Genomic DNA, 24,116 nt, shown 5'->3' on the forward strand with positions numbered 1-24,116 from the left:
GTTACCGACTTCACTCTTAGAACCACCTTTATGTATTGGCGATAAGTTGACGCTTCTTCAATCCAAAGGAATCTCTCCCATAATTGAGCTCAATGATTCAATACAATCTCTGGCCATCTCCCTCAGAATTATTGGTAACGAAATAAAGATTAGATTAAATTGAATTAATATGTTTTAATATTCTCTAAACACAGCATGAGATTGCTGTTGCCTCTGTAAAACAACCTCACCAACAAAGTACGATCCTTTTTCTGGATTACCATTTCAAGATATGTTGACTGCATTTACCATTTCCATTTTTAAATCCTCTGAATTTTTTTTTTTTTTTTTTTTTTCTACACGCGATGGATAGCATCCATTCGAAATTTTATCTCTCCATCATTAACCGTTTTCCACTTACTGCCAGGTGAAGTGACGCTCTTTAATTATAACCACTCTGCACATCTAAAAGATAATAAAGATAATAAATCTGTAGGAGAAAAATAGTAACAAAGCCTTGCGAAAGATTGGACCTCGTTATGTGTATGGCTAGGTTTAGATGATCTATAAAAAGAACAAAAAAAAAAGAGAAAGAGAGAGGAAGAATATCAATTTAAAAAAAAAAAATCAAAATATTCCTTTTATAATATGAAATGTTGTTGTTTCATTAAGAACTTGAAGGCAGTGAAACAGGATAGCTCTTTAACTAACCAAATTGATGATGCAACAGACTCCATCTTACCTTTCCATTCCTTTTTATTTTTTTGTGACGAACCCCTCCAACTCTCAAAAGAAATATTTTATGCAAATTGCATCCTCGACAAACAAAAAACAGTATAATAAACAAAAAATATTGGCTAATGGCACTAAATCAACAAGAGGGGGAAAAAAATGGAGTCTCCTTTTACTCTCAAGAGAGTAGAAACAAAAAAATGCAAGTTTGTGTTTAAGTAATCTTTCTTAGTTTCTAAAATTTAAGTAGATTCTTGGCATCGTCTCCTTAGATGCCGAGGTTCTTTCCATACACGCCGATGCATCTGTCGTCCATCATTTAAAACGCTGGTAGCTGGAGTTTTCAGTGCATCATCTAATTTGTTAGATCGCCTGTCGTTAGGCCTAAGTAAGTGATAAGATGTTGTCCAGATCGCCATTACGAATTTGTGTTACTTCTCATTACTGCCCCGTTAGATCTTAATCTCCCTCAACTGGGCCCACTTATATTTGGTAATAGCGCGTTCAAAGTTTCTGAGAGCTGAAGCAAGCTGGCTTGTTTGGTTTGTCGTGGGCACGCACGCTTTAACAGCGAATGTATGTCAAGAACCAAATTAAAAACATCAATAACGGTGGAGAATGGCAGCCCGCATTTACTCATTAAGGGGTGGTGAAATCAGGTGTTAAAAGGACGGTAGAGAGAGAACTTCTTCCTTTCCCCCCTCAACCACCACGCACACATTGAGTTGCTGAAGGAAAATCTGGTACTTTAAATTATGATAACATTCCAACTTTCCCTCTAATTTATTGCTGTGTGTACGCTGTTATGGGCAAAACGATGTGTAGTTTTGCATTTTTTATGGTAATACCGTTGTTCCATGCGCGAGAGGAGACATTTAAATTCTAGGAGAATAGCAAAAGGAGCGTTGAGTTCCTACCCATTTAATTTATGTCCATCATCAACCCAATTTTTGATATTTCTCCAATTCTCTCGTCTTTTTTTTTATATGAAGGCACTTAATGTTTTTAAAATTATTAATGTTTTCCTATTAAGGAGTAAAAAAAATCGTTGTGCCCACTCAGAAAGTGTATGGCCTATTCCTCATTGCCGAAATAACAATGATTTTGTTCATTTCCAAGCTGTTAAAATGAATAGCTGATGCTTTGTTTCAGCACGATGCTGCGCCGCCACATTGATGTGTACAGAGCCACAAAAGGAGCACATATTGAACTTGAATAAACTAAACATTTTTTCTGATATTTCCTTTAATTAATATAGATTGTTTTTACTCTATCTTGTGTTTTTTTTTTTGTTTTGTTTTTTTTAAACAAACAAGATGGTAATCCAGTAATCAATCCGTGTAACATTAATTAGTTTTCTATTAAGAAATAAAATTTTACCAATAATTTCCATAATTATTTCAAATAAATAAAAAATATGTACATCTTTGAAAACGTAAAAAAGAAATATATATATATTCAAAAAGTATTTTCAAAGACGTTAAAGTGGACAACGATATAAAACCGCTTTGAAATCACCCCTCTCTTTATTTTTCGAGTACTAACTGTCAACTTTTGACATAAGCACCCTTGAAAATGTCAAAATGACATCCCTTTTGACAATTCTGTGACGTGGGAGTCAATACGGAGAGCAGAAGCAAGCGAAACTCAAACAGAAGTGGCAGGACAACAAAATATCGACCTCGCTGTCATAAATACACTATCCTCTCAAAAGTATGCGAGGAATTCTCTTCCGAAGATAGTGAACGATGCTAGCCTGGCGATAATCGACCACAGCTTGCAAACAAAAAATATTTAATAATATTTTGGGAAGTGCAAATTAATCCTTTTGGAGTGATAGTATCCATACATATTCACTCATTTCAGGATGAGCTAATACGTTTGAAGAGGTTGAATACACATTTAAAAGTATTAGCTCATTCATAAATAAGGAACATTTAAGATACAGTACCTGTACAAAAGTATCGGTCCACTTCTAAATGAGTAAATACATCACCTTTCTGATTACTACTACTTTTGAAGCTTTAGTGTACATAAATAGTTAAAAAACGTTTGGGAAGTCAAATAAAATATTAACTCATCTCTAGACAAGCAAAGTGCTTATTTAGGGATGAACTAATTTTTCAGGACAGCACTCAGTCCATTAATTAATTATAAAAATTAAGTTACAATGCACGAATGCTTCAAGCAGCCATCCTCAGCGCATTAATGCAGGAAACAAAAGTTTTGACCCGAAATGTAATTGAGCGTTTATATCTGTTTTCCGGTTAGGTTGTCTGGAAGGGTCACGTGTCTTTGGTGGGCAGCTGGGTGACTGTCTTCTTCTTCGGTTTTGTTGAGCAATTTCTAAATCAGCCAGGTTAGTAGAACAAGGACAGATGAAAACAGCTCAGCTGCCTACGAAAACCACGTGACCCCTTCCATACTGTCTGACCAAACAACAGGCATACACACTCTTTTACATTTCCCACAAACCCTTTGTTTATGCATGATGCTGAGGGCACTGACATCGCACGTTGTGATTAAAATCTTCTTTTCTTTCGTCTATATCCTGGCGTATGTACGTTTGCGCAATTAGGGGTAAGTTAATACTTTTTTTTGAGGGGTGCTTTGCACATTTACTTAATTTGGAATTGGGCGATCGAATTCTTTTGGAAAGTGAAGCTACATTAATTAGCATACATTTTGACAAGCAGTGTGCGTCTTCATTTATTTCAAGTGCGCTAATACGTCTGGAGAGGTAGTGTACGTATTTATGTTGAAGTGTACTAATACTTTTGGAGAGGTAGTGTACACATTTACTTAACTTGAGTGTGCTAATACTTTTGGAGAGTTAGTGTACACATTTACTTCAAACTGGACTAATAAAATTTTGCTGAGTTGATCATATTACTTAATAAGGGCAAACTACTACTTTTGGAGAGTTAGTGCACACATTTCCTTAACTTGAGTGAGCTTATACTTTTGGACAGTATTATTCACATGTAATAAAGAACCTGTAAACAAGTAATGTACGTAGTTGCCTATTTAGATGTGTGCAATTACTTTTGAAGACGCTGTGTACACATTTAAAACTGGACTAAAACTTTAAACAAGCAAGATACGTAATTATTCATTCTGAAGTAGCCGAGTGGTTTAAGCGCGGGGGTGCATAAGTACACGTACCTTGAGTTACCCGGTTTCAGCCCATGACTACTAAATACGGTGCTGTTTATGTATTATCTTAATCGTGTGAATTCCTCTGACGTCCCGGAGTATAAACAGAAGATTTATTTATTGTTAAGCGTGCAATTGCTCCTGCAACGCTAGTTTACGTGTTATTTAGGAGAGTGTGAATACTTTTGGAGAGAGAGTGTACATACTCATTCAGTATGGGCTAGCTAATATTTTTGTAGAGTTGATGTTCGTATATACTTAAAGGTGAGCTAATGCTTTTGGTGGGTTAGTGTAGACGGTTAATACTTTTGGAGTCGTAGTGTGTGTATTTAATTAGGAATGAGCTAATATTCTGGAGAAGTAGTGTATATTTACTTATATATAAGTGTTCAGTTACTTCTAAGGAAATAATATACTTATTTAGAAGTGATTTGGTACTTTTTTGGGGGGGGGGGTATACAGATCAGTTAATTTTTATGGACTAGTACTTATGGTAGTTGCTCATTTAGATGTGAGTTAATACTTTTCGAGAGGCACTGTACATATTTGCTTAGCAGTGGGTTACAATTCCGCAGATTGTCATACTTAATGAACCCAATGAACTGAAAAAATTTTTGCAGTTTGGTATTAGCGCCTGCCGGTTGGGGGTGAAGCAAGGTGAATGATGGTGATGAATCACCGCATTTCGTTAGTTTTCGCTTTCCAGGCGTCTCCCCTCCCCTCTCACCCGTCCCATATCCCCAATTGTCGACGTCTGTACCGCTAATTTCATCGCCCGCATGATTCACTGGTTTCCGGAAACTAAAGACAGCCTCCGATTTGAGCAGAGGTCTAATAAAGATCAAAAACGTGAGTGGGAGGGATCGCGAACAGGAAACCCATAATGATTTTCATCAAGGCTAATGAATGACCACCAGGAGTCGTTATAAGGCAACTCTATCTGCGACTGAAAAATTCAAATAAATTCCGTCATATTTTTGATGTGTTAAGACTTTAATCCCTTTGTTTATTTGCTCTTTCTTATTCCATGACTTTGTAACCACCCCACTGACATTTGCAACTAGGTAAGGAACTAAAAAAAAAATTGCAAAAATAAAAAAACGCTTTTTTTTTTATTTTCGTAAGTGAAACTATTTTTATTGCAAAATAATTTAACAGCCCATGCGCAAATTACGTAATCTTAAAATTATAAATAAAATGTTTTCTTCCATTTTCATTTAAAATGAAGCTGACGTGAACTCACAAGCAAATGACGTCATGCTATGCGCAAAATAAGTCTTAAAATTATAAACAGAATGTTTATTCCTTTTCATTTCAAATGAAACTGACTTTTTTGTAATAATTCAGGAAATTACGTGAAAAATGACGTCATCGAGCAAATGACGTCACACTGTATTCAAAAGAAATCTTAAAATTATAAACAGAAGACTTTTTTCCTTTTCGGTTAAAATGAAACTGACATTTTTTGTAAATATAATTCAGGAAATCACATGGAAATGACGTCATCACACTATTCAAAAGAACAAATGACGTCACACTGTATTTAAAACAAATTTTAAAATTATAAACAGAAGACTGTTTCTTTTATAATGAAACCGACATTTTTTTGCAAATATAATTACGAGTTCACGTGCAAATGACGTCATCACAGTATTCGAAAAAAGAAATCTTAAAATTATGACAATTTATAATAAATTATAAACAGAATGATTTTTTTTTTTTTTCAGTTAAAATGAAACTGACGTGAGCTGAAGAGCAAATGACGTCATCACTGTATTCAAAACAAATCGTAAAATTATAAACAGAAGACTTTTTTTTTTTTTTAATTTAAAATAAAACTGACATTTTTTTCAAATATAATTCAGGAACTCACTTGCAAAGACGTCAACATAGTATTCAAAAGGCCAATGACGTCACACTGAATTCAAAAGAAATCTTAAATTATAAGCAGAAGACTGTTTGTTCCTTTTCATTTAAAATGTAAGTGACATTTTTTACAAATATAATTTAGGAACGAACGTGCAAATGACGTCATCACTGTATTCAAAAGGCAAATGACGTCTCACTGTATATATTCAAAAGAAACCTTAAAATTCTGGAGAAGTAGTGTATATTTACTTATATATAAGCGTTCAATTATTTCCAAGGAAATAATATACTTATTTAGAAGTTTTTTTTTTTTTTTTTTTGGTAGTTGTTGGCGCATCGGCTTCTGTGGCCATAATGCACCTTCCAAGGTTTTTGCAGTACTTTGATCCAAGCCTGAAGCGGGATTCGAACCCGCGACCTTTGGGGTTGCCAGGCAGGCACTTTACCCACCCGGCTAGCCCGGTTGGCTATTTAGAAGTGATTTTGTACTTTTGGGGAGGTAGTATATACAAATCAGTTAATTTTTATGGACTAATACTTACGGTAGTTGCTCATTTAGATGTGAGTTAATACTTTTCGAGAGGCACTGTATATATTTACTTAGTAGTGGTTACAATTCCGCAGATTGTATAAACAGAAGACTGCTTTTTTTTTCTTTTAAAATGTAACCGCCATTTTTTTTGCCAATATAATTCAGGAACTCACTTGCAAATGACGTAATCACACTATTCAGAAGAACAAATGACGTCACGTTGTATTCAAAAGAAATCTTAAAATTATAAACAGAAGACTGTTTTTTTTTTTCTTTTATAATGAAACGGACATTTTTTGACATTAGTCAGGCGCAAATGACGTCATCACAATATTCGAAAAAAAAAAAAAAATCTTAAAATTATAAACAGAATGTTTTGTTTTGTTTTCATTTAAAATAAAACTGACATTTTAAAATGAAATTAAAGTGAACCTGAAATATAATTCAGCAGTTCACGTGCAAATGACGTCATCACAGCACTCAAAAGAAATCTTAAAATTATAAACAGAATGTTTTTTTTTTATTTTCAGTTAAAATGAAATTAAAATGAAACTGAAGTATAATCGTCACGTGCCAATGACGTCATCAGTATTCATCGTGACGTGAAAAGCAATAGTGTTTATTTGTACAGCTTATTAAGCCATAGAAATGACCTTGGTGATTTATTCTCCAGAATAAATCCTGGAAGAGAAAAATGGCCACCAATAGAAGGCGTTTGTAAGATTAAACTCAATAAAACTTCATCACCTCTTGCCACAGTTCTGTGCCACCAAATGTCCATTAGCCATCTGAAAGCTTCCAGACTTTTGCCACAAATGAGGTTCAAATTATCCGTAAAGCCCCTAGAGTTGATGGTGAGGTGATTTGGGACAGGGTCAGATGGGAAATTACCAACACTATCCATTAGTTACTGCAATAAAAGCTAACTAACGATTTGGTGATCCAAGAAACAAAAAAAAAAAAAAAAAAGATTGTTTTTGTTCATTTTTAATCGATGTGTTTATGACAATAAATAGAGCTTCAGAAAATTGGATGTTTAACTATTACAAAATAAATGACGTCGCTTTGTTTGCCAATAACTGTCCATAATTACGCTTAGTGAGTTCCAAAGCATGTTTGTGTTTTTATTTCTCGATATGCATGACTATATACGTTTTTACAATTAAAAATTCACTATGAAACCCAAATTCTCTTTTCTGTTAGGACTTCCAGTTAAATATTCCCCTTCTTCTGAGAAAAAGCCTGACATTCTTATAAATAGATGGATTTTTAAATGAATAATTTAAAATAACAGTGGTTGTACCCTTGCAAGATTTAATTTAATTTAAATAATAAATTTAATTTTTTATTTAAATAATTACATCTCGTGAGTTCCAGGGCATGTTTATATTTTCGATTTTTTTAATATGCATTGGTCTCTTTTTCCTATTAAGAATCCAGTCAGTCTGAACTATTCCCCCCCTCTACCCCTCCGAAATAAAAGTCTTATACCCCAATAGCTCTTTAAAAAGGCAGATTTTTAATAAATAAATAATCAAATAGCAGTTTTACTAACACAAAATAAAGATTTGTTTAAATACGTAATACGAATAATTAGGCTCAGTGAGTTCCAAGGTATGTTTGTGTTTTTCTATTTATCAGTAGACATCGATATATTTTCTTTTTCCTCATTTAAAATTCTACTTTCTGTTAAGAATTCAATTTGAAACAGTTCCATATACCTCTTCGCAAAAAAAATCTTCTACCTCCATCATTCATTCTTTCTACTTTGTTTCTCATTTATGTTCAATGTAAATGTCTTACATAATAAAAAAGACAAATTTGCATATCTAACCAAGTAAGGAATCTGAAAAAGATGTTTTCAAACCTTCTTCACATCTATTACATCAACACAAACATGGATACCAGGCGTACATATTTAATATTTCATGCCGGCACGAACATTGCTAAAAGAAGGAAGAAAAAATAAAAAATAAAAACAAACTTACAGTGAGATAGATTCACTCGTCTATTATTCAAACTGAAGCAGCAGTTTTACCATCTATTATTTACTGAACTTATTCAGTATCTTGACGTTAGATGTCGCTTAAACCTTAAGCTCTTAAAGCTGTATTCTCGATAATCTTTTGCTGAAGTTGTAATTTTGATGAAGATGAAGTTTAAGATGTGTTTATCTTCTTAATATAAAGTTTAAGGAGGATAATATAACTACAAAAATGCAATTAATACGCCGATAGGTTATGATATAACCATTATGGGGGAAAAAATGATTTTGGCGATCAGCGCATCGTTCGAAAGACATAGATTCCAACTCTCGATTTTTTTCGATATTGTTGGAATAATTCTGTGGAAGGGCAAGTCCTCTGAAGACTTTGGACGCCACATTTGCCACTGGTAAGAAGAAAATCAATTTCATCACGGACTCAGTATGTAAAGTATTTCAATTTTATCGTTTGCGTGTGTGCTCGCGATTCACCATGCAGGTAGGGCTTAAAGCAACGCCTCGCGTTGGCTTAATTATAACCAACATTCGCTAAGTAAGCGCCTTAGAATAATCCACTGTTTGGACCTAAATAGTTCACGCTGCAAACGAAGTTGTGAAAGATTGTTAATGGGAGTAATGACTACATGCTGGAGCAAACTTTTAACCCCCACATCCCTAGCATTCCGTTGAGAGAGAGAGAGTTTTACAATGATTTAGCGCCCAGAGGTAGCTGGGTAGATTAAAGGTCGAAGAGACGAGCATGCGCAGTCGTAGGTTGCTTTCTGCTTTACAAGCCTCTTGCAGGCAAGTTGTAATTGTGCGAAAGATTAGAACGTCATCAAGGTCTTCCTACCAAAATCCTCTGCTAGAAGGATAATATTGATGTATGGTAGTTGATTTGATCTCAAAGTCTTTTTTTACCAACCAGAAAAATATACGGATAATTGTTAATTGCCTTATAATGGTGATTTAATGATGGAGTATTGTAGAATTTTGTGGTCCATCATCCCAGAGATGGATTGGTATTATCTCCAACTATCAATATGTCTTTTAAATAATTCTTCCACGATTTAGAAGCAGCTATGACAGTAATTTTACGTATCACAGTCCAGAATAATCCAATAAGGATCACTTTAGAAAGTTTCAGACTCTAATTCGTTTGTGGTAATTTAAAAAAGAAAAAAAAAAAATGAAACTGGAGATTCGTTTATATTTTTATCGCTACGTGTCGCTACTGTCTACGTGGATTGTTTGTTTCTTTCATTTTATTGAACAACCACAAAGAATTGTCGATTTCTCTGGAAACTCTGATTTAATGTACACTACCTTTCCAAAAGTATACGGACACTAGATATTTCACAATATTTTGAGAATTACGTATAAAAGTTGAATTTTTAAACTTTTTTTTCGATTATTTACTTACTTTACAGAATTTATTGACAATAATTCGGGGAAATTGTGTGGCAAGGCGTTTAAATTCTCTAAATGGTTGCTATCGACCACCAGAGCACATTTACTGATATATGTGAGGCGCGTTCGGTGTCACTTGTGCTGTGGGCACTCCGCATCCCCTCCTACCGACTACGGTAGCGAGAAAGGTCACTTAATGACATTCCTCATCGCTGCTCTCTGGGGACACGGACAGGCGAGAGATATATTAGACTGATTGATCCGTAACTCCACTATAGTCTATGGAACTAGAGTTGTTACTAGGAAAGGGGGGGGGGGGCAGGAAGATTCAGTTTAATCGTTAGACCCTTCACGATTTGAACTCCTCCCTCTTTACTTTCAGCAACTGTCCCTCGGGATGAAAGAGGGAATGCTAAAATTAAAGGAAGTGCCTCGAAATTACGACGCTATTGAGAATTTGGATTGACTGACATGGCGATAAATGCCACACCACGTTAGTCTTAACTTTTGACTTCCGTTTGTGGAAAGTGTGCTTGACTGTCCCACCACAATAAGATTAGCACCCATGTAAGGACGGGTTCAGCACCCGTATGCGATTACACAGCATGAATAGATTATTTCTGTATTCTAACAAACTTTTTTTTTTTTTATTTAATCTTCTTTGTCTTGTTTTTTTAAAATTTGAGCTGGCGCATTGTCGTGATGAAGAATTCATTACATCGGATGTAACGCAGAATGAAATTTCTTAACTTGTTTACAGAATTTTAAACAAAACATAATTTAAATTATATTTATCTTAAATATTACTGTATACACTCAGTGATCACTGAATTATGACCACCCCCATTGATAATGGACTGGTCGTGCAAGTCAGAGTGATAAAGTAGCAGTTATGGGATGTAATGAAGATATCGCGGTTCGAAAGGGTATGATTGTGGGAGCTCATGGGTCGGGTGCTTCCATATTGGAAACGGCCCACTGTCTTTAAGATGTACAGAGAATGTACGAGTAGAACCACCTCCCGCCGACAGAACTCTAAAGGATGCAAGAACAAAAATCCAAAATGACGATGCGCCGCACACTCATGGGGTTCCACAGCAGACGACCCAAAAGACATCCTCTCCTTACCACTGATCATCGTCGACCGCGAACTATGATGTCAACTGGTTGGACACTGGAGGACTGGAAACAAGTGTGAGATCGGATGAGTCTGAATACTTGGTGGAACATCGCAAGCAACACGAGTCCATGGACCCATCGTTCATGGTGCCCACTATTAAGGTAGGTGATGGTTGCTTAAATATGGGGCATGTTTTGCTGGGAAGAACCAGGACCCCTGGTGCGTATGGACCAACCTTTCACTGGCAAGGCTCCTAGAACGCCACGTTCCGTTTTCCCCCCCCATTGAAATGGGATCTTCCAAGGTCATAATCGAAGTGTCATCGGTTCGAGGAACACAGTGAAGAACACCCATCCTGATTCGTCTGACCTCGATCCAATCAAATACCTGTGGGATGTTTTTGAACCGGAAGTGAGGCGCATGGACATGCAACCTTCAAGAGGCTGTTATCCGTGCGAATGGTGGTCCAACACATTATTAAGTAGGTGGTCCTAATTCAGTGATCACTCAGTGTATGTATATTAAAAAATTATAATTTAAAAAAATTATAAGCCGTTAAACAATTATAATCAGTTCCAGTTTTCGCCACTAGGCGTGTCAGTGCTTAGCAGTTTTAATCATTTCTCTGCTTCGCGCAAATGAGGGTTCTTTCGCAGTGAAAATGGCTGTTTTGTGGAAAAGGGAATATTGGTATTTTAATTAAAGCAGGGGAGCAGTTTCCCCTGTGAAAATGCCAGTCGTTTAGTATTTCTTTGACACCGCTTACAATGAGAATGTTTTAATTGACAACGAAACTCATTTCGAATAATTAATTCAGGAACGTCTTTCGAGAGACATTTTCTGCGTATGAAGTCACGTGTTTTAAATACGCTTCTCTCGTGGACCGAGGACCCACCACACAGAACCTTTTCATCAATATGGAAATAGCTTGGTGGGGAAATAATAGTCTGTGTTCTTTAATAAACGCGGAGAGGATGCTAAAAAAAAAAAAGAGAGCGCAAAGAATTCCGGGTTTTTTTCTTTTTTCTCTTTTTTTTTATTCTCGCCCAAGAGAGGTATTATTGGTACGACTTTTAAGAAGTGAAGGGATGGAAGACTTTAAATAATGGAGCTACGCTGTCTATAATTAATGATGGTAGTTTCATTTGTCACGGTTAAGGCTGGGCGAGGCCAATTTTAGGAGGGGGAGTGTTGAACCTTGATAGATTTTTCTCTTTAAACTAACATTGGCCAAATCAAGTTCGCATTATGAGTAAATAGAGAGGGGATGCTTCACTGAACCCGAAAGAAATCCAACCACTTGTTAACTTTGTAATTTCAAACCTTCCTTCAATCCTCTACCTCTATCCTAACCTCCCCAGCTTACTCAATCTTGACCCCCGTGAGGGAAACAGGAGACGTAGACAGTTGAATATGACAGATGGGGTTTCCACTCTGCTAGCTTTCCCGGGCTGTGTTCAGCATACACACACGCAAAGGGGTAACCCAGCACTGCTAGGCGCAAACAAGAATAGCTTCTTCGTGCGCTGTTCTACCGGGGGAGGGAAGGAACGGGGGGGATGGATAGAGAGGAGGTGAAGTGCAAACTACGAATTGTTATCTGCATCTCCTGAAACTTTTATGTGGCTCACACCTTTCGCCTAAACAGATAGAAAGGAACATGCGGCCCCGTTTCTATGGCAACGGCCGTTTCTAAAGGTTTTGTGGGGAGGAGGAGGAGGAGGAAAAAGCGTGGGCACATTGCAGTTTTCTGATCATATGCAAATGAACCTCGGGAACAAAAAAATGTAGGTGAGAATAGACATAAAGGTTTTTCGGTGACGTCATTAGATGATCATATACGTCACTATCAATTGTTGCACTCCACACATTCGTTGTAATTATACAAATCCTTGCCACTGCATGAAACGATCGTACGTGGTGGTGGGTGGGGAGAAGGGGGGGAAGAGAAACGGTGATAAAGTTACGCGAACTTCCCCTAATGGCTGCTGGGTAAACATGAAGAGGAGAGGGGGGAAGCAGACGTATGGAGGGATAAGGTTTCTACGGGGTCTGATGTTGTAAAAGCATTGATCCTGACATTTCCGCTACGGATCAATGAGGTCGTACCACAGGGCGGTCACGGTGAGGAAAATTGTCCCCTCCGCGCACGACGAGGTGTTAGAATAGGCTTCACGCACGTGGGAGGTGTGGTAGGTACGTAACAGATGTTGCTGAGGTGGAGGCTATGAGCTGTCAATGGGACCGGAGCCATTATTAGAATCCGGGCGTAATACTGGGCACGCTCTGCTTGGCCAATATCTGCTCGTTAGCTCAGCGAGGGCTCCGCAGAGCTGGCACGGCCTAGGAATTTGTGTACACATTCTTCCGACAAATAACGACACCACTAGAAGGTGAAGCGAACCCCCGCACGACAGCAGCCAGTTGGATATTTATGATACTTTGGTTGATGCGATGTCGCATTGGATTGCTTTAGCATTCCTCCTCCCCCCCCCCCTTTCACACAACGATGCTTCGCCAAGGATTTCGTGTTTAATCCGATCCTTTGACGAAATCCCTTCAGGAAAATTGAGAATGCGGTGATCAAACACTGGCGGTAATTGCACGATGGACAGAGCAAGTACATCATCCACCCAAAATCAAATAAGCATAAGAGTTTAATGCCATCTTGAAAGACAAACGAAACTATAACTGAATAAACGGACGTAACTGTTACCGGTACGATTTAGGTGAAAGCCAAACGTTCATTTAAGCGAGTTAATACGGGATCTGATGTCGGAAGAACACAGATGCAAAGGTTAGCTGCGTCACTGAAGTTAAATATTAACTTTCGCTAAAGGTCAAACAGCGATATCCCACAACTCAACCCGACATTTAAAAAAAGGCAAACGTTAACTATCGAGAAGCAGACGTAACTAAGAAAAGGTCAGCGTTCACTTTTTCGCCTTTCTTCCCTCGAAGACACTGTTCCACAGTTCAACGATCCGAAACCGATTTTCGAAAAGTCAGTCATTGACTCACAAGCAATAAACGTGACATTAAAAACATCAATCATTGACTTTCTGGATTTTAACTAACCCGTACTCATCCTCAAGTCAGTACTGAAATGAAATGAAAGAATTTTTTAAAGAAAATCCTCGACACATAATCTTAACGACTAGGCTACGTTTCAAGACTAATACTATATCTCTTCTTCAGGCTTGCAACGATCAAGAAAGAATCAATAACTATATGAATGTTCATAAGACCGTGACTATGACTTAAAGTTATGTCAGTCTATCTAATAAATTAGCTTTTGTTGATTCGAAAGTCAATGTCCTGTAAGTCTTTTTTTGTACGACTTATAAATCGTTGACTTGCTGAGGATCATAAGTCAATCACTGAGGAAAAATTTGACTAATACGTCAGTCTTTTGACATGCAGGTCATTAATAAGCGATAGCATTATTTGTACAGCTTATAAATCGCTGAATTACTGAAGATCATTAGTCAATTACTCACAAAAAGATTGACTAAGTCAATCGTTTGACTTCTTTAATGAATTGACCTGTAAGCCATTAAACATGACTACATGACTCATAAATCATTGACTTGTTGAAGATAAGTCAATTACTGAGGAAACGATTGACTGATAGTCAATCTTTTTGTCCGCTAGTTCAACTAATTGACTTGTAAATCATTAAAACCTTTTTTTAAGATTGTTTTATGACTCATAAGCCGTTGACCTGCTGCAGATTATAAGTTAATAAATCACTGACTTACTGAAGAAGCGAATCATTGACTAATCTTATCGTTAAGACTTGAGGGATTTTTACATAAGAACTTAATAAAGCATTGACTTACAAGTAAGTCAATGCATTACTGCTGCAGTCAATCATTGACTACACACGTGTGAATTGTGGCTGAAAATATGGAAGGGCAACTGAATTGGGCTGGTTGGGTGAGGTTGTACTTGTCGTATCTGTCTGGTTCCTTTTAGCTGTGACCCCCCCCCCACACCCCCTCCTGTCATTATCGTTCCTCGAACACACGTTTCCATCCTGGTAGCAGCTGACAGGACCAGTTATTTTTAACCTATTTGGGGTGAAACTCCAAACTTAAAGTGACAATAAACATGGCGGTGAACTGTTTGGACCGTCATTAGCAAATTTCGAAGTTGTTGGATATCAGTATCTGCAACACGAATTCCTGAAAACGCTAAGCAACATTCTTCTGCTGCTATCGCTGGCCTTCACCCTCGACACCTCTTCCCCTCTTGCAGTTCGTTCGCATTGGATCAACGGAAAGATTAATAAAGAAAAATGGATAAACAACTCTTAGAGTTCACAAAAGAGATCTTCCATTTGAAAGAGAGGGAGAAGATGGAAATGCACATACAAGCAGATGATAAGAATTTAAAGATGGAGATGCGATGAAGACGAAGTTAGTTGTGCCCTGTTGTCTCTGTCACGTGGTGTCCTACAGATGCCTGCGGGCGGTGTCCTTGAGGTGTCAAAGCCTTTCATTTCTCTTCTGCTGGACTTCTTCTCAACGTCTGCTGACACTCAAGATGACAGCATTTTTTTTTGGAGGAGGGAGGGAACACTCCTTGTCCCTGGCTTACTTTTCTACGCAGTGAGAGAGGTGTCGGAAGGGGACAGTTGGGGGGGAGAGGGGAATCTGAACTGTGATGGAGATGACAGTGGTGAAAACGAAGTGCCAACTTCCCACCAGCCGTGAAAGGTGCAGGGTCGCCCTAAACGGAGAAAGAGAATGAAGCCGGTTGGTCATGACGGACGTTTTTGTCACCTCCAACACACGTCATCGTCTTTGACGACGTCGAGAACTCTTACGAGGAGGGGAGGAAATGAACGCAAGTCCGATAACCTGCGCTCTCAGTGAAGCCTAGATTAAACAACCCCCGTGAGTGAACGCGTGAAAGAAAAAAGTGTTTCCACAAAAACCCAACCTCTTTGTTGGGATGATCGTGCGAGCGTGCCACAAGATTAAACGTCCCTTTCTGCTGTTCGCCTTTTCTTCAACTTTTCCCACAAGCTTCCCCTCCCTCCCGCCACCGCTGTTGCTCGCAAGCGTCCTCTTTTCCGCCAGCTGCTTTGGAGTGATCGAGGTCGGAATGCTTTTCTCGAATATCTTCGAAAATCCTTGAATAAAACTCACGTTTGCTCATTTGTTTCACTTCAGTTGTCAACTGGATTCATCTTTTATTGTGAATAGTCCCGGAAAATAGAAACTCTTGATTGAAACGAAACCCCTGGGCTTGAGTTCCGCTTTAGAGAATTAATGAAGGTCGTTTCATTCATGGTGGTGTTAATCGCAATGATTTATGCCTCTCTACTAATACTTTTATGGGAACTGTTCTTCTGAATTGGCACCTGTAGGTCCCCCATTCTCTTCCAAACCAGTGCAGATACGTACATCAATCCGTCAACATCCATTCAATGTCCAAATACAAATCCCGAGATTCAAGTCAAATGTCAACAAGTATATTCCGTCCACTCAGCCTTCAACCCATACATGATGACATACCCATCTTGGTAATCTAAGTTGCCAATGCATACATATGAGCCTTCAACTCAATATTATAATGACATGTATCAATCAGTCAAGCAGGCGTCCTCCCAAAATCTGCAAGTACGAAGCAGAAATCGCGTACCATCCAATCGTAGCTGCTTGGATAATTTCTGAAATAACCGAGAAATCTCTTCCTGAACTTAATTCATAAGAACGTTCCAACTAACAACCATTTTGACCCAAAATGGTTGTTAGTGGCGTAAGTCAGAATTTTAGAATCTGGTTGTTATAGAGGCATCAGCAACTAGGGCTATATTGGTCCGTGTTTATTGTCTATAAATAGAGTGTGTTCTGGGATCGATTTTCTGTTTGCTGGAAGAAAAACCCGAGTTTCTGGGAGATAAAACCATGCTACCCTCGCCTGAGCCCGACTAACTTAGCCACGTTGTGAAAAAGGCCCATAAAAGTTCCTCTCGTCATTGACGGGACTCGAACTCAGACCTTTTCCACCCGCTGTGGGAAGGACGCCAATCCTACCAACTGTGCTACCCACGAGAGCTTAGAATCTGGACCTAAAACAGTAAACATATTAAATGATCACGTCAAGATAAAACCAGCAATCTCAGCAAACTCTGATGATTTTAGGATCTTCACCGCCTCCAGATAAACTGAGGATTAATCTGACTATCGATGTCAATAAATTAGCTCAAAGGATCCAGGTCTCCCACCTCAGAGTGGACAACCATAGAAGATTTGACAATGTATTTGACGAGGACTTCTTTTTGAAGAACCACTATATGGTTCTTCTTCAGAAATTCCAAAAAGGCAAGATGGATCATTAACGTTCTAAGTTGATATTCTACCCAATACGAGGATGTTGGGTAGAACATCAACGTATTGGATGCAACCGAAGATAGCTATGGTTGCAGCATCGAGAGAATATTCACGTGTCAATTTTGTTTCTCTTCCTCTGCCCCTGATCATAAGACCGTGATGGTCTGACCCATATCCTTCTTGGAAATGGAATAAATTTATTTATTTCACATTAAAATTAGGATTCAACTGACACCTATCCACCGATGCCTTTTAAAGAAACATCGATGTTCTATCTGTCTATCACTCCCTGTCGTCTTATGTTTTAAAGGAGCAAAGCTTTTTCGCAAATCCATCGGGCTGCTTCGTGATCGGATGTAGGGACAGCCAAATTAATGATATTCCTCGGGCGACAGCAGCGCCCTCTATCTCTCTTCCAGGGTGGATCGCTAAATTATGGAAAACGGTGAATAATTGATGTCCCAATAAATCAGAACGGCAACATCACGAGGAATGTCCCTTTTCTGTCACGACTTCATCAACCAAATGTTTACAACAACGCGGGCGACATTAATCGGATACGTTGCTAATCGTCTGACTCCTTTGTTCCATTGTGCCGAAAACTATGGCGACTCATCGAAGTGTCGGACGCCAATGATAAATTAATTGGAGTCCGATCGTAATCTTCTCTTTGGACAAACCTCAACCGAAGCTCGAATTTAATAAAATTTAAAACAAAGATGTTCGTCCAGAACGTCCACCAGACGGCGGTTGACTCGCGTACAATGGTAGGCTTCGCGCGAATTGTTTTCACGTAGGCTGTCAGAGTATTGTAGAAGCAACCACCCATCCCACCCTGCGGGATGAGACTCGAGTGGTGAATAGACCCCCTTAATACAGTTTACCGGTCACCGGACATCACGAGCTGTCACTTAGCAACCAAAATCAGTATTGAGCAGCTGCGTCAGTTGAAGGGTAGATTGTAGTTGATGATGGTGGTGGGGGGGAGAGGAAGAGAGGGGATGAGACGTGAAAGGGATGTCGGGGAGGGGGTAATATGCTCGGCAAAAAATACCCGCGTAAGATCTTTGGAAATAGAGAAGCGTCTGGATAAATAGACACACCAGGGAGGAGGGTAGAAGAACTCTTGAGTTCATCGGATTCATCGATAGATTCCGATTCTTTTTTAGCCCATTTTTGGGGTCCAATTTGCTCCTCTGATCGCTTCTGCTGATACATTTTTCTTTTTCTTTCTTTCTTTTCTTGACGAAGATAACTGATGAAGTGAGTGCCATCCGAGCTTCCATGACACCGTGTTCGGTCAACAATCTCCCACTTCATAAGGACTCCTTTATTGACTCTACTCATCGGCTCAAACCGTCATTTCGTGGAATCGATGCGTTCCGAGGTTAAACAAACACTCGTCTCTAAGAAAGCCTTTCTTCTCTTCTCTCTCTCTCTCGTACACACGGGGGTCTTTCAGTCGCACGCGCCCAATGTGTATGCAAGAAGGCTGTCGTCTGCCGCGCCCCGTCCAAACTTATGAAAAACGACCCTGACGAGTAAATAAGAACGGACGGCGGAGAAATCATCGCGCCGTGTTTTCGTACGTCCGCAAATTTACGACCGTACGTTGTCATCGTTCGGAGATGTATTTGAATAAAGTCTTGTTTCTCGGTGCGAAGCAATTTCTGCCGACTGTGCGACGCTGATTATAAATAGTCTCGCGCATTCACACGCATCTTCAGCGCTCTCTATTTTTCCTTTTATCTTTCTTTTTTTTTTTTTTTTTCATTTTTGTTTCTTCTTGAAAGGATGTCTCTCTCTCTCTCTGACGTGGTGTGCGCACACACACACATTTATACATTGTCGCCCGCCTCTAGTACGGGGGTTTTAACGACTTATACGGAGGTGACAAACATGCCCGAGTAATTCAAAAGATTCTGACAGCTGCTGATTTCGGCGCGATTTCTCAGCGAGCGTCTGCTGTTTGGCAAAGTCCACTTGACCTCAATTCGTGCAAAAGGTCAATTTGAATACGTTTTTTTTTTATATATATATATATAAAGTTTAAAAAAGATGAGGGAGATAGAGAGAGATAGAAGAGGATAGAAGGTATAAAAAATAATAATAGGACCGGACACTACCAACTATCACCCCATGCACTTGGTACCAGTACTTATCACGGGCAGAAAAAATCCCATAAAGGAGAAAAAGTTTTATAATAATAGGACCAGGACTGCTGATGGCCAACAGTTTCCAACACCACCCGAAGTCGGGCGACAAAAGAAAGCGATTGAGAACCTGAAGGATTGCTTTCGGAAAAACACAACACCACTCTATCAGACCATAAGGAAGACATACAAGAGATATAGACCCCTCCCGCCCAGACGGAAGAAATGAAGATGAGCAAAGAAGACACTCCATTGCATGACCTCTATCAAGTCCATATAGATAAAATGGCATGCTCAGAAGCTGGTTTCTCTTCCCCGAGACTGAAGGATTCATAATCGCCATCCAAGAACAGATAATCAACACCAGCAACTATAGAAAACACATCACCAAGGAACCCGGAGTGACATGACACATGTGGACGATGTCACCTGTCCTCAGAAACAATCTAATACATCCCTACAAGATGTAGGATGATCACAGATGGAGTACACTCTCAGAATAACCAAGTGGCCAGGATAATCAGAAGCTAGTGAGGAAATACCAGTTGATCACAGTGTACCGTATTACAAGACTGGACTAGAGACCTCAACCCAGAAGCTGTACTGGAACCGCGCCATGATAACGGACAAGACGATCCGCCACAGCAGACTGGACATAACTCTCGTTGACAAGAAGAAAAAAGCCACCTACTCGTGTCTGATTGCATGCTGGTGTCTCACACCAGTAATCTCAAGGGAAAAATAACCTACGAGGAAAAGACCGGAAGTACAAAGACCTAAGACAGGAAGTCAAAGATATGTGGCATGTGAACAAGTAATGACAATCCCGACACCGTGTCAACTACCGGATTGATACTAAAGAGTTTCCATAAGAACCTAGCAGCAAGAGACCTCCCAGAGAACTTACATGGAACTCCAGAAAGCCACGACCCCTGAACACCTGTAGGACAGTCAGAGAGTTGCACATAACAACCACCCTGTGCAATTGGTACCAGTACCTGTCACGGGGTGGATCTATGTAACTGTACCACATGGAGAATTGTTCAGCTGGTTTTTCCTAATCAATTATAACCATTAAGTTGACCTCAGTTGTCAGAGGACTGACCTCCGTTGAGTAAATAAAGATTTGGCGTAATCTTAAACATGCTGGAACACGGTTGGATGGTTTCATAGTTTGGATCTTAAAAATCATTGAAGATTCAAACTACGAAACCACAATTATCGATCGCTTTTATTTAAAAAATAATTGCTGACCTAAACAGAAAATCTCCTTTATTTTTCACTGCAAGGAGAAGTAGAAGATGGAGCCTCCAAAAACCCTCAGAAAATAAAAATCCAACTCTCCATCGGAGGAAGAGAAGAAGGACTGTTAAAACTTAGCACTAAATCACACTTTCCCCCCCTCTTCCCCCCACCGACCCACCCACTCCATCAGCGTAAAACGAAATCTTATTTGTCCCTTTTCATCCCACGTATATTTGTGCTCGCTAAGATAAATAATTAATGGAACGAACGAACCTCTTTCGCACACACTGCGCACGTCGGGAACTTCGGGCTGTATCATAGCCGAGCCGCTGGTTTTTATGACTTCGCCAATGCGCGCGCTGAGTGACATTACGTGAACGGCCAAAGGAAATACGAACAGAGCCAAAAATAGCTGGAAACATTTTAATGTCGCATTCCGAACAAAATAAAAAAAAAAAAAAAGAATCTTCCATTTAAACCGCTGTTCGCGGATGCGCTTAATAGAATTCTTAAAAGATAAAAATCTCTTTAAGGACCCACAAACTATTGTGCCAAAAGTGTTTTTTAAGATGATTGATCGTTCCATTTTATGATTCGGATACGACAACCTCTTTAATACGTCTTATTAGTCTTATTAAACGTAAAAATTATAATTATTAAGAGTGTTTCGGTATTTTTCCGGTAGGGGGCGATGTGTGTGATAAAATGGCTGCCACGTTGAGTGAGGAAGATGGTGAATAGAATAAAAATTATAATTTTTACGAGTGTTTCGGTATTTCTCCGGTAGGGGGCGATGCGTGTGTGTGTGTGTGTGATAAAATGGCTGCCACGTCGAGTGAGGAAGATGGTGAACAGATACTCGCGATTGAAGTGAACCGTTTACCTTCTAAATCTTAGAAAATTTATGTTTTCTTTTAAATTGGAGACTTTAAGTATCTCTAAATACTTCTTTGGTGTTTAGTTAAGAATGTTTACTTGCGTGTGGCATGTGTTCCTCGGGGATGTTCTGTCACTGTTCCCTTACTGATGGGCCCCCCCCCCTTTGGACCAATTTAGTGTTTGATTCATTTGTTTACGAACAGTTTTGACCGCAGTTGCTGTTACTATGGATACTAGGTGGGTTGTGGGAGACGTGGATGTCAGCACCAGCAGGATGTTTGCATGATTAGCAGCGCCGTACAAGAAGGGACAGATCCGAAATGGGGGTGGAGGGCTTCGGGGGGGGTTGCTTGGTGGAAAACCCGATGTTGATGCGAAGCTACCTGACAGGAACACAATTTGTTAATGGAAGTTTGTAGAGTGGAGGGTTGCTAACTCCTGGTTGTGTTCGTCGTATATAGGTCACTTCGTTCGCTGGGGGTACGCTACCCTTTCCTCCCCCCTCTAGGGTTTGCCCTCCTTTGTTTATGTCTGGCATGAAGTAAAACGTATGTCACAATCCATCATTGTTCTGCGAGTCACTTAAACACTATGGAAACGATCGATCTGCACTTCATCAGAGGGACTTTCGTCTTCACCTCCTCCCCCCGCTACTTGCCCACCCTATCCCCAGTAGTTTGGCTACAAAGGAAAGACAAAGACGTGGATAGTCTCAAACGGGAGAGAGAGAGAGAGAGAAATTAAAATGATAGACAGAGTAGACAAACAAAGATGTAGAGAAAAGGAGAGAACAGTAGAGAAATTAGAGCACAACAAAAGTATAGTAATAAATGAAGAGAGAGAGAGAGAGAGAAGGCAGTACAGGGAGCAAGAGAGGAAGAGAAAGATAGTACCAGAAAGAGAAGAGGCAGAGATAGAGCGGATAAGAGAAAAAGAGAGCGAAAAGGAAGAACGAGAGAGTAAAATAAAGAAAGGGGCAAAGAAGAAAGAAAGATAAAATGAGAAAGAGAAAGAGAGACTAAAAGAAACAGAAAAGGTAGAAAGAGAAAAACATAGCAAGAGAGAGAGAGAGAGAGAAAGAAAGAGAAAGAGAAAGGAAGGGAGAGAGAGAGAGAGAAAGGAAAGGAGAGAAAGAAAGAAAGGTAGACAAAGAAAAACATAGCAAGAGAGAGAGAGAGAAAAAGAAAGAAAGAGAAATGAAGGGAGAGAGAGAGAGAAAGAGAAAGGAAAGAAGAGAGAGAAAGAGAAAGGAAAGGAGAGAGAGAAAGAGAAAGAGAAAGGAAGGGAGAGAGAGAGAGAGAGAGAGAGAGAGAAAGAAAGAGAAAGAGAAAGGAAGGGAGAGAGAGAGAGAGAAAGGAAAGGAGAGAAAGAAAGAAAGGTAGACAAAGAAAAACATAGCAAGAGAGAGAGAGAGAAAAAGAAAGAAAGAGAAATGAAGGGAGAGAGAGAGAGAAAGAGAAAGGAAAGAAGAGAGAGAAAGAGAAAGGAAAGAAGAGAGAGAAAGAGAAAGGAAAGGAGAGAGAGAAAGAGAAAGAGAAAGGAAGGGAGAGAGAGAGAGAGAGAGAAAGAGAAAGGAAAGGAGAGAAAGAAAGAAAGGTAGACAGAGAAAAACATAGCAAGAGAGAGAGAGAGAAAAAGAAAGAAAGAGAAATGAAGGGAGAGAGAGAGAGAAAGAGAAAGGAAAGGAGAGAGAGAAAGAGAAAGGAAGAGAGAGAGAGAGAGAGAGAGAGAGAGAGAGAGAGAGAGAGAGAGAGAGAGAAAGGAAAGGAGATAAAGAAAGAAAGGTAGACAGAGAAAAACATAGCAAGAGAGAGAGAGAGAGAGAAAGGCAAAGACAGAAAGAGAGAAAAATAAAATAACAAGAGAGAAAAAAATTTAAAAACAAAGGTAGAGAGAGAGAGAGAAACAGTAAAAGAGAGAGTGAGACAGAGAAAGGAAAGAAGAGAAAAGAAAACACCAGAGTGGGCGAAAAAGAGAAAGATAGAAAAAAATATAGAAAAGGTAAAGAGAGAAAGGAAGAAAGATAGTGACAGAGAGAGAGAAAAATAGCAAAGCAAGAAGAAAAACAGAAGGAGAGAGTGGGCGAAAAATGGAGAGAGAGATAGTAAAAGAAAGAGAAAAGGTAGAGAAAGAGAGAAAGAGTGGAAAGCGAGAAAAAAGAATGAACTAGAATGGGAGAAAAGAGAGCAAAAAGAGACAGCAAGAAGGAGAGAGAGAAGGAGAGAAATGGAGTAAGAGAAAAAAAGATGGAGATAAACAGTAAGACAGACAGAGAGAGAGGGGTGGGGGCAGACAGCTCAGGTGAATCGGGAATGAAAGGACACAAAGCAGAAACATAAACATAGTTGTACAGGGGCAGAGAAAAGGGAACAAAGTGAAGGGAAATTTAAAGAAATAAATAGAAAGAGAAATTCAGGACTTTCAGACAGATATCGAGGAAATTAAATTTAAAACGAATTTCTAAAAAGAGCAAGAGGAAAGAGAGAGAAAGGAGAAATATACACAGCATGAGTAAGAGAGAGAGAGAGAGAGAGAGAGAGAAACATTCAAGAACAGTCGAATAGGCAACCGACTGAATTAATCCGTTTCGGAGAAGTGTAAGGTGACAAGTGGGGGGGGGGGGGAGGCTGCGAATGTGCCCTTTGAACATGAACTGAAGGGAAGAGGAAAGAAAACAAACCCATTGACAGCCTCGTGATTCGGTTGGATGAAC

General features: G+C 39.2%; 1 protein-coding gene across 1 annotated transcript in view; it reads left to right on the forward strand.

Moving 5' to 3' along the window:
- The window catches only part of LOC150075945 (frizzled-5-like), a 161,194-nt gene that overhangs the window by 34,710 nt on the left and 102,368 nt on the right, over positions 1 to 24,116 (forward strand). The window lies entirely within an intron of this gene.

Source organism: Mastigoproctus giganteus, chromosome 13 (assembly GCF_048544385.1).
Source record: "Mastigoproctus giganteus isolate SK-2022 chromosome 13, ASM4854438v1, whole genome shotgun sequence".
In the NCBI taxonomy this organism is placed as follows: domain Eukaryota; kingdom Metazoa; phylum Arthropoda; class Arachnida; order Uropygi; family Thelyphonidae; genus Mastigoproctus; species Mastigoproctus giganteus.